The 10833-nt window shown below is 48.6% G+C and overlaps 1 long non-coding RNA gene across 3 annotated transcripts; it reads left to right on the plus strand.

The window, feature by feature from the left end:
- The first annotated feature begins 4764 nt into the window (after window positions 1–4764).
- LOC129626547 (uncharacterized) lies at window positions 4765–10284 on the plus strand. Of its 3 annotated transcripts, XR_008701997.1 has the most exons (4): window positions 4765–4955; window positions 5661–8063; window positions 8416–8545; window positions 9001–10284. It is a non-coding gene; the product is annotated as an uncharacterized LOC129626547 (long non-coding RNA). The 3 variants fall into 3 exon arrangements; XR_008701996.1 differs by having other exon boundaries at window positions 8416–10284; XR_008701998.1 differs by lacking the exon at window positions 4765–4955 and adding an exon at window positions 5138–5574 and having other exon boundaries at window positions 8416–10284.
- Window positions 10285–10833: the final 549 nt, after the last annotated feature.

Raw genomic sequence — 10833 nt, forward strand, 5'->3', positions numbered from 1 at the left:
GGGAGCCTTATTTCATTACTGTTTGACATCTTCAAAGGACAGAAACTCCAGCCCAGACAACAGCCCAGGCTTATAAATTAGTCAATTTAGTTCCATTCCAGCTGAAGAAGGTGGCTTTTCTTAGCCTCCCATCCTCTCCAAAGTTGAAGAAGTAAGAAGAAATACTCTCTTAGCTTGGAGGAAATCACTAGCCAGAAGAAAATGAACTATTTTCAAGGTTCTATGTGTCCTGACATGATTTTGTGCATAGGAAAAACAATGAGCTCCTCACATTGTGTTATTCCTGGGATTTGAAAAAGGCACCAATGAGCTGGTGTTCACTTTAAGGATATCAATTCCTTTAGGAAAAATACAAGAGGCTAAGTGAGGGTAACATGCAAATATGTGCTACTGAATTAATACATTATCAGGGATTATGTCATAAACCCATTGATTTGGAAGAGGAAGACAAAAGGAAGTATTTCTTGAGCACTCACTACACTTTAGGCATGAGAGACTATGGTTCATACGTAATATGTCACTTAATCCCGAGGAGGTGGATGTCAATGTCCTCATTTCACCCAAGAGAAAGTTGAGTTACAGAAAGCTTGCTCAGTTTCAGAACTACTGATCTGCAAAATTGGAATACATCCCAGGCATACTCTAGGGACAGAAGCCTTGGGAAAAGGGAGGAAAATCTCAGAAATCTCAGGAATGTCCTCAAGATGCAGAGCACAGGAAAGGAAAGTTCTAGTGAGACAAGGATGGATCAGGGAAGGTTTCCAGAATCACAGAAATGTAGCATACTGTGATCAGCATTCAGGAGCACCTTGGGGGTGGCTGCAGTTCTGCAAGGTGTGGGGATTACAGAATCACAGAATCTTAGTGATTGAATAGAATTATGCTGGCCATCTAGTCCTTGCTCAAAGAAAATCTAAAACCTTACCATACCACAGTCAAAGCTGGCATCTCGCCCCTCCTCCGTGTACACTGGCTGTTCTTGTAGATTCTGAGCAGCAGCTGCAGCCATTGAAACAGTGCTCATTTCCTCCCTTTGTGAGAGCTGCAATAGAAGTAGAGGATGAAGGAGAGTGGGAGTGGGTCCGACAAATGATTCACTGGGAAAGGCGAGTTCATAAATGAGTTGGAATTAGGATACAAGATCCTTGAATCCCTCCTACTCATTCACGGTTAATGTTGGAGTGCTGGGCTCTTGGCTTTATGCACTTGGCTCTGACGGCTGCGTTTATGAGTTGTAAATCTATTGGGGAAGAGTGAGTTCAGAGCGACAGACGGTTGTAATGCTTCCTCTGGTTAATGTGCTCAGAAACGGAGTATTCCTGCATGTGTGCTCATAGCAAATTCTTGAATTTGTGGGAAGAACATAGTAAGGAGGTCAGGACCACGGACAGAGCCCCCAGTCCACAGGCAGCCAGGTCTGGGTAAGGCTCCTGGGTCAACACCTTAGACAGAGCCCCTGAGAGTGGATTGTTGATTTGCGGATCTTGACTACAGTGGACTTGGGTGATGGTAGGAGATTGGAAGTGCATTTTGGCGGTGGGGTGGGGCGGGGGGAGGAGTGGTGTTTGCTGTGTAGGTTGACGGAGGGTAGAGTAGAAGATTGGAAGCTTCATTTCTGTCCAAAATACCACGTCCTGGTCAAATATCCTTTTTCCTTTGCCTTGATAGGGAGCTCCACTTTTATAAATGAAAATGATAACCCCTTACATCTACAAAATCAAGTACAATTGAACACAGTCTTCGCATCCTTTTTGCCATCAGCCCCTACTGCTGGCACTGTGAGATGGGCAGAGTCAGTGTCCACATTCTTATCCAGAGCCACTCAGGGAATCAGAGGCAGAACCAGGACATGAATCCCAGTCTTAAACACGATGCTCCCCCTCATCAAATGACGAGAGGACAAGCGTAGGGCTGGCAGGGAAGCTGGTTTAAGACATGACTGCCTTCTAAGCTTTCACGATGGGGAGTTTTGCATTAATAATGGAAAGCTGCTGCCAAAGGTATCTTTCTAAAACACAAATTTCATCATGTCACTCCTCGTATTTAAAGCCCTCTAAGGGCTCCCCGTGGCCCACAGGATAAAGTCAAATAATCTTAGTAAGATGTTCAAAGCCCTTCAAAGTCTGACCCGCTGCCTCTCCAGCTATAGCACCTGACACCCCGTCTCAAGCAGCTTAGATTCCAGTCCCAGGAAATTCATTATTGTTCCACAAAAATCTCTTCTGGGGCTCTGGGACTCTGCCTACACTGTCCTTTCTGCCTAGACTGCTCTCCTATCCCTCCTCTGCCTTGGGTTGATGATGAGTGAACTCCAACTTATAACCAAAATTCACCACCAAAGTTAATCCTCTTTGAAGTTCATGGCAGTTCGGCAGGCAGAGTTTAACTTTCTGCTCTGTGCTTCTGCACAGCTTTGTTCTTACCCAATTATCACATTCATCACACTCTACTCTAATTATCTGGGCACATTACTTTCTTCCAAACTGAACTGTGAGTACCTCCAGGGCAGGGACTCCAGCAGTTCTGTCCCTGTTTACCCTGCCAGTTCTGCAGTGCAAACGCTCACAGGGAATGTTTGTGAAGTGAGAGCCCAGGACCAGGAAAACTAGTTTTCAAAGACGACATTATGACAGAGAACGCTGAACTTTAAACGAGTATTCCTGGAATGCTTGGAGGGATCTGGAATCTTCGAGGCCAATTTGAGAAGCTCCCAATGCCAGCAGGAACCATTAGCTACTAGAACCATCTAACCATTCCCATGTCCTGGCCCCTGGGATTGGGGTCGTTGCCTCTAGTCATGGATCCAGTTACCCAGTCCTCTCTTGTGTTCCTATCGGTGGGGCTGGGGCTCCCTGAGTGACTCATCTTACTGCCTTGTCTTGCCATGAGCACAGTCAATGTTGGCAGTGAGTTCAGATCCTAGGTTATAGCTGAGGCTCATTCAGTCATTTTAAACCCTTTACTGAACACTTGCTAAGAGCTGAACCCTCTGCCAGGTGCAGCCTGTCCCTTCACAGAGAACATTGTAAGGCAGAACTGTGGAGCCTCGTGATCCTTATGGAAGACCCAGGGAGGCTACAGTTCAGTTTGGGGGCTTATAGAAAGCCCCCAAGAGGAAGAGAGGTCTTGGTGCAGCATGGAGGTGAGGCTGAGCTCCCAAGCCCTGGTCTACTCTGGGGCTTCCTGCTCTCCAAGGACCACTAGGCTCCTCTGTGAGCCTCCCCCATCACCTATGGCTCTAACCAGATGGTTGTCAATGCTGCCTTCACATTGAGGGGATTCTAAGAGGAAACTTGACTGGGGTTGGGAACACCAAAAGGGAGAGGGGAGCTCATTAAACCAGACCCTACAGTCTCTGGGGTCTGATTCGAATTTCCATTGTTTCAGAGATGTCACGCCATAGCACCCCCATCATGACTGGATGCTGCTGCTAATGGGTGTGTGATCTGGGGGACAATGCAAAATCTGTTAACAATCAGGGCTCTGGGTGCGCTGCCAGCCAAGGGTGGGTTGAGATTGGGTGCTATGCTGCCAACACTTCTTCCCCAAAGACTAATAAGCACCAGCCTTCGTAGGGTTGGGTGGACTGTCCCACTGTGTGTGTGTGGTGTTGAACACTTCCAGATGTCTTTTCAAGGGACATCACTCCAGATCTGATCCTCATAAAGCCCTCTTAGGGAAGTAGACCACACTTTTCTATTTCCATTTCATGGACGATGCAATGGAGGCTCAGAAAGATAAGGTAATTTGGCCAGAATTGGGAGGGGGTCTGGAAAAGACTTATTTTCTCCTGGCTGACAGTGTGCATGACCGTTCTTTGTATCCAGATGTTACTCGAGGAGGAACGGCCCTTCTCTGAGCAGCACACTGTGCACCTCCGTGGACTTGCTTGCTGAATGACTCTTGGACGTCAGCCTATTTGTTGGGGGCGGGAACACTGCTGGCTGTTTATGTCTGCATACAGGGCACACAGCCTGGAGTGCATAGGGTCTCCGCAAGCATCCATGGATGATGAGTTCTAAGCAGACTGCGGCCCCAGAGCCCCCGACCAGCATGTGGCCATGAGTTCGGCCTCCTCTGTGCCTCACTCCCCCATCCACAAAGTGGATGTGCCCCCAGGAAGTGCCGCCGTGCTGGAAACTTCAGATTCCTGCCTCCCCACTTCTTGCTGTGTCACCTTGGGCAGGTTGTTTAACATCCCTTCCTCTCCACCTGCATCCCAGAGAGAATGGATGGCAGGACTCCCACTGGGCGATCATGATAATCACATTAAAAACAGCGTATACAAATTGCTTCACATGGTGCCTGACATCCTTGTTTGACAAATTTTCTCTACTCTTCACCTACAACAACCACCGCCTATTATAGAGAGATCCTTGATTTCATGATTTCTCCTTTCGACTCTCGTTCACCTACTATGGGCTGGCGCTCTGGGTACGAGGAGATGAATAAGCCTCCCGCTGGGCAACGTTGACTTCAGGAGATAAGCAGCATCCACGAGCTCATCGCTCTCCCACTTGGCTTCCCTAACAAGCACCTGAACTGCAGAGATTGGGAGGGAAAAATGGAATGAAGGAGAAAGACCAGGAGGGAGATGTGAGGCCGTTATCACTGGTGCAAAAGAGGATGATTCAAGTCGAATGCGGTACTAATTTAAGTACTGAAATGACTGATGTATTTTCCATGGTGTTTTATTAATCAGCCTCAGATGGAGCACAATTTGCAAATTTCATGTGGCAGCTATTAAACATCTCCTACGTAAGTAAATGAAACGGATTTACTGATTCCGGCAGACACTTCGTGAATCAGTAATGGGAGCGAGAGCCCCTACACGGGCGGACATACTGACGCTGATCAAAATGCAACCCGTGCTCAGACCCCGGCTAAATTGATTTAATCCCTCACACACGTTCGGAGCCCCAGCAGACGCGATCAATATTGATACAGTGGCGGAGGTCAGTGATCACCGGGTAGAGTCCAGGGTGCATGTTGATGCTCTGAGTTTCTGCCCAGGAGAGCAATCCTGGAGGGAGGGGCCAGGGCGGCTGCATCACCAGGTGGTGATTTTCGAGGCCCTGGGGCGAGGAGCTTTGTCTCCATCTGATGAGAGAGGAACTAGAGGCCTAAAGAGGTAAAGTGTTTTATCCCAGTTTGCGTACTGAAGAGGAAGAGAGGCCTCTTGGCTCTACAGAGGGCAAGGAACCAAGGATACTGAACCGGGGGCCCTCTCGCACCCCTGGAAAGCTGAGACCCTGGGGTAGTGCAGAGAGCATCCATCTAGCATCCAGGATGCCCTGCCTGAGGCCCAGCTACACTACTTCCTGGCTAAAGCCTTTCCCTCTCTGGGCCAGGCTTGTGGATCTATAAAGTGAGACCCTCAGAATCAGGCCCACGACAAAGATGATGAGCACCGTGGTTTTCTCTCCAAGAGGAATATCTTGTTGAAAGGACTGTAGGGATGGATTGTGGAGGCAGGAACGTGTGGAGCTGCAGAGCCTCCTGAGTGGTCCAGCAGGTGTCCTCCTCTCCTGCTGTGACCCTCTGATGCTCCAGATACCGGGCTGTGGGTATGAGGTGTGTTGCTCCACACGTTCTTCTGTGTCTTTAACTGTGATCAGTTTTGATTCAGTCAAACTCAAGCTCATTCTGTGATTCCGCAGGTATTTGCTTCGCATCTGCCCTGTGCCAAACCATGAGGATGCTGGGGATGAAGGAACTGGACAACGTTCTCCCAACTCGATGATGGGGACAGAAGTGCTGTAGGTAGAAAAGAAGACCTCTCTTGAACTAACTCAGCCACATCTGTTTGCATCGTTCACACACACTTCCTTTTCCCATTTAAGTGCTTAAGTGATTTAAAGTGGTATAAATAGAATCCTTGAAAGTCTTCCCCTCCCCGTTTCTTCCTAAACAGCTCCTACACAGCCTTCAGGGCCTCGTTCAAGGGTTGCCCACTGAAGTACTTACGCCTGCCGCTTCCTCCCATCCAAGAGGTAGAGCATCTCCTCGGTCAGCCCACGGTACATCCCGCAAGTGTTCGGTGGAGCACAATAGTCATTGTTTTCATTTGCCTCTGAGCCCTTTGGGAGGAGCAAGGACATGGCTTCCTCATCATCATTGAATCCCAAGCCTGGGGTACTTACTGGCCCCAGTAATGTTTGTTCCATGAATATTTTTTCTTATTGAGGTCTGACAGGAGAAAGGGCTAAGAAAAGGAACTGATACCCATCAAGCCTGCAGCACCTTAAGTTATAGGCCCAATGCCTGGCCAGGTTAGCATGAATCTCCACACTAAAGACCTTTTTACTTCAGTTCCTGAAGGCTATACCACATGCCAGGCTTTCAACGAAAAATTACAAGGTCTGCCAAAAAGCAAGAAAACACTGAAGCAAGAAAAGTCTGAAGAGACAAAGCAAACATCACAACCAGACTCAGACATGACACAGATGTTAGAATTATCAGGCAGAGAATTTAAAATAACTATAATTAATATGTTAAGAACTCTGTGGAAATGGAGACCACATGCAAGACAGATGGGTAAAGTAAGCAGAGGTGGAAACTCTGAGAATCAAAAAGAAATGCTAGAAATCTAAACACCAGAACAGAAAAGAACAATGTCCTCCATGGGCTGCTCGGTAGACTGGACACAGCTGAGGAAAGAATCCATGAGCTTGAAGACAGGGTAATAATAAGGGTTCAAACTGAAATCAGAGAGAAAAACAATGAAAGAATAATGAAAACGGAATGAAAGCATCCAAGAACTGTGGGGCTACAGCAAATAGGTGTAACATACACGTAACTGGAACACTAAAAAGAGGAGGACAGAGCAGAAGCATCAGAAGTACTAACACCTGGCGATGTCCCCCCATTAATGGCAGACAGAGAACTTCAGTTGCACGAAGCCTGGGGAAGCCCTGGCAGGATAAACAGCCAACAGCAACAGCTGAAGGGGCTTGCAGAGACCAGGGCACGGGGCGCCCAGCATTAGTGCCAGCCTCCCCATTATCTGTATGATACCTCATGGCCGTGACTCACAGACCTTTCAGATGGTTCCCCCTGAATCACTAAGCCCAGACTCTGCAGTAGCGAGCCCGGTGGCTGGAAACCCTGCTGGTGGCGCTGCTTGCTGGAGGAATGCTTCAGCTGTGCCATCCGTGGCGGTGCCTGGTGGCACAGCAGAAACTCTGCTGGTTGGGAGTTTGGTCTGCGTGGCACAACTCGCTCAGGCACCAAAGGGGTTCACTGTACAGATTTGGGGCAACTCAAGAATCACCAGAAAGGGGATTTCCCTGGTACTTCCAATGCAGGGGGCAGGAGTTCAATCACTGATCAGGAAATCAAGATCCTATATGCCACCTGGCCCAGCACCGCCCTCCCCAAAAAAAAAGAAAGAAAGAAAGAAAAACTCACCAGGAAAGGAAGATCAAGAAATAGGCAGAAAAACCAATACAATACTGTAAAGTTAAAAAATAAAATAAAATACATTAAAAAAAAAAGATTTGGAAAAAAACAGCCAAAATTTTCTTGTAGTTATCTCTGGGTAATGCACTTGGATGTAAGTTTAATTTTTTTCTAAAGACATCTGTATAATTTTCAAATTTTCAAAAATAAATGCAGAATACTTCTTAAATCAAAAAAAAAAAGAAAAGAAAGAAAAGAAAAGAAATAGGCGGCAGCAAAGAGAATTACATGGCCAGAAAGGGAAAGTCTTAGTCACTTAGTTGTGCTCGACTCTTCGTGGTCCCACGGACTGTAGCCTGCCAGGCCCCTCTGTCCATGGGATTCTCCAGGCGAGAATACTGGAGTGGGTTGCCATTCCCTTCTCCAGGGGATCTTTCTGACTCAGGGATCAAACCTCGGTCTCCTGCAATGCAGGCAGATTCTTTTACCGTCTGAGCTACCAGGGGAAAACTGTAATTCAAATCTTCCTACCCACCCTAACCAGTGCAGAAGGACTCTGCCCCATGGCCATTCACAGCAGACACCCCCTCCCCAACTCCGCTTGCCTAAGAATGCATGTGCCAAGGCCACTGTGGAAAGAAGGCTCTTGCGCTCCTGCCCAGGTGAGCATCTGAGGCTGCCTGTTTATCTCCCACCAACCAGGTAAGCAGGGGGAGGACATGTGTGGATTTGTCTCTGATCCAAAGTTCAAATCCAAGAGTTGCACCATTTTCTTGCCAAAATTGTTAGAAGAATGCCATGCATCTTGAAGCAGCCCACTGCTTACAGAAAACATCTGCCATAAACTGGATGCTGTCTCTCCCTCAAATCCATACACTGACATTCTAATCCCCAATGGGTGGCATTAGAATGTGAGGCCTTTGGGAGGGGATTAGGTCATGAGGGTGGGGCCCTTGTGACTGGTATTAGTGGCCCTATGAATGAGACCTCAGAGCCCTCTCATCCTTCCACCAGGTGAGGAGGACGCAGGGAGGATACCACTGTTTGCAAGCCCTGAAGGTGGCCCTCATCAAACACCAAGTCTGCCTGCAGCTTGATCCTGGACTTCTAGCCTCCAGAACCAGGAGAGATGTAGCTATCATTTGTAAGCCCCTCCCCGTCCCCCACCAAGTTCTGGTATAAGTTCTGGTACTCTGTGAAAAGACTGAGACAATGTTTAACCTTCATTTGACCTCATGATCACCCTGGGAAGAAGGTGCTCTACATCTCCATCCAACCGAGGAGGATGTTGAGGTTCAGAGAGACTGCAGTGGCCTGGCCAGCACTGCCCAGTTTTTTCTGTGAGCAGGTCTTTGTTCTGTTTTCCTTTCCCTGAGATGCTGGCTCTCTGGAGCAATCAGGATAGGCAGGGTGGGGACTGCTGTAGAGCTGGGTCCCTGTTCCTCTCGATGTGCTTCATTGTCTTACTAACTTGGCTGGCTGTCCCATTTTACACTGATACAGCTCTCTCTGCCAAATGCCCTCCTGACGCCTGCATCACTTACCAGTTAGTATCACAAAAGTGATGTCTACACACTAACCCTCCTCATTCTCCTTCAGTCTTCAAGGCACCAAGACCATTGCCAGCCCCACTTGCACCGCTCTATGGGGGTCAACCTCTCCACTTCTGGCTCCACCATCCACACTTATTCATAACTTCTTTGGCCAAAACCGAACGTAACTGGCAGTAGAACAAAGACTCGGTTCATCACCAGCTTGTCTCGTGAAGATGAAGAACGGACAAAGGATCTTTGTTATTTACATATTAAATCCAAGCACGCCCTCCACCCTTCAAAGCCTCCTCTCTCCTGAGTCTAGCCCTCAGTTTTATTTCATCTTCCCTGTTAGCGACTTGCCACGTCTGGGAGGGATCCTCTGATTTGCTCACTGTTCTTTGGCGAGTTCAGCCCATTCCTGCATCTGCATTTTTTCCTGGCTGCTCATTCTCCCCCTCCTTTCTCTTCCCCTACTAGCTACAGCCCTCCTGAAACATGGCTCACCGGCATAAAGACCTTCTCTCTGTCCAGTCACCACTCGCATTGGGGAAGCCCAGGAAAGAGCTTGGGGACTGCTCTGCTCTCAATGAGGGGCACCAAGGGCGCAACAGGGGTGGGGTGCTGAGGACTCAGCTCCAGAGGGGCGGGTGCTGAGTGGCTGTGGATGGAGAGGGTGGATACCCAGAAGGCAGGTCTGGGAGAAAGGCTGCACCATTTATGCAAATGGGGGCTGCTTTGCATGAAGTACATCACATATTGACCAAGCTGGGTATGGGACATCTGTTGAGGGTACTCTGTGCCTGGTGGGCTCACCCTCGAGAGCAGTCTGGGTCAAAGACTGGTGAGAAGAAGCATGTTTGTGTAGAACTCTTGTGACTGGAAGGGATGAGGTCTCCGGAAGAGCTTACAGAGGAGAGAGGAGACCAACAAAAGCACCACATCCTCCTGACACAAAGACAATAAGTAGGACACAGAACAGGAAACTTCCCTGGAGGACTCGCTCTTAAACTCACCGGAAGCCACTTCTCTCATTTTCAAAATGGAAATAATAGTGCCTGCCTGGCCTCCCGGCTGAGCTATTCCACACACACACACCCTGAAGAAGGGTCAGGAAATCCATCTGCAAAGTTCTGGGGAGGCTAGGCAGCATTATTCACAAAGGACGCTTCCGTATGCTTCCCTCGAAGACACAATTCCCCTTACAACATTTATGGGTTGACTCAATTACAGGATTTCATTTTGCACCCAATTTCAGGAGGGACCACAGTTGTGTCGTGTCTGCCCTCCTGGCTCCTTGTCCTTGTCACTTTCCTGAAGCTGCCAGGGCCAGCTTGGTCCTCCACCTCCCTCAGACCCCTCTTGCCTGTGCTGCTTTATCACCATCCATCACCCTTCATCTCAAGGGACCTTCTTCCCTACCCATCTCCCATGAGAGCCTCATTTCTAGTGCCTGCCTCTTGCTCTGATCAGATTCCTGGGCTCCAGCTCCTGGGCTCAGCCTCCCTGGCGATTTCATCCATGCCAGGAGCCATCAACCACTGCCTGTGTCCAGGGAGAGTCAGGCCAGTGAGTCCAGTCCTGACATTCTTTAATGCTCCCATCTTCTGCTCAAACAAGTAACGCCCTGGAGGTGTTGCTCAGAATAACTAATAGTATTCACTGCATTTTCTTCCAAAGTGACTCTGCTTCAGATCTCTGAGAATGGTGCAAAGTAGTTTCAGCAGCCAGTCTCCAAAGCTCAAAACACCTCTGCCTTCCCCTCCCACCCTTGCAAACCCCACTGGGTGTATAAGACCCCCTCCCTCCCTCAATCATCTCTGGCTGGGAACTGGCTCCCTGTCAGTTACTGTGCCTCCCCCAGAACTTTGCAGATGGGTTTCCTGATCCTTTGTTAGGA

This window comes from Bubalus kerabau, chromosome 14 (genome assembly GCF_029407905.1).
Source record: "Bubalus kerabau isolate K-KA32 ecotype Philippines breed swamp buffalo chromosome 14, PCC_UOA_SB_1v2, whole genome shotgun sequence".
NCBI lineage: Eukaryota > Metazoa > Chordata > Mammalia > Artiodactyla > Bovidae > Bubalus > Bubalus kerabau.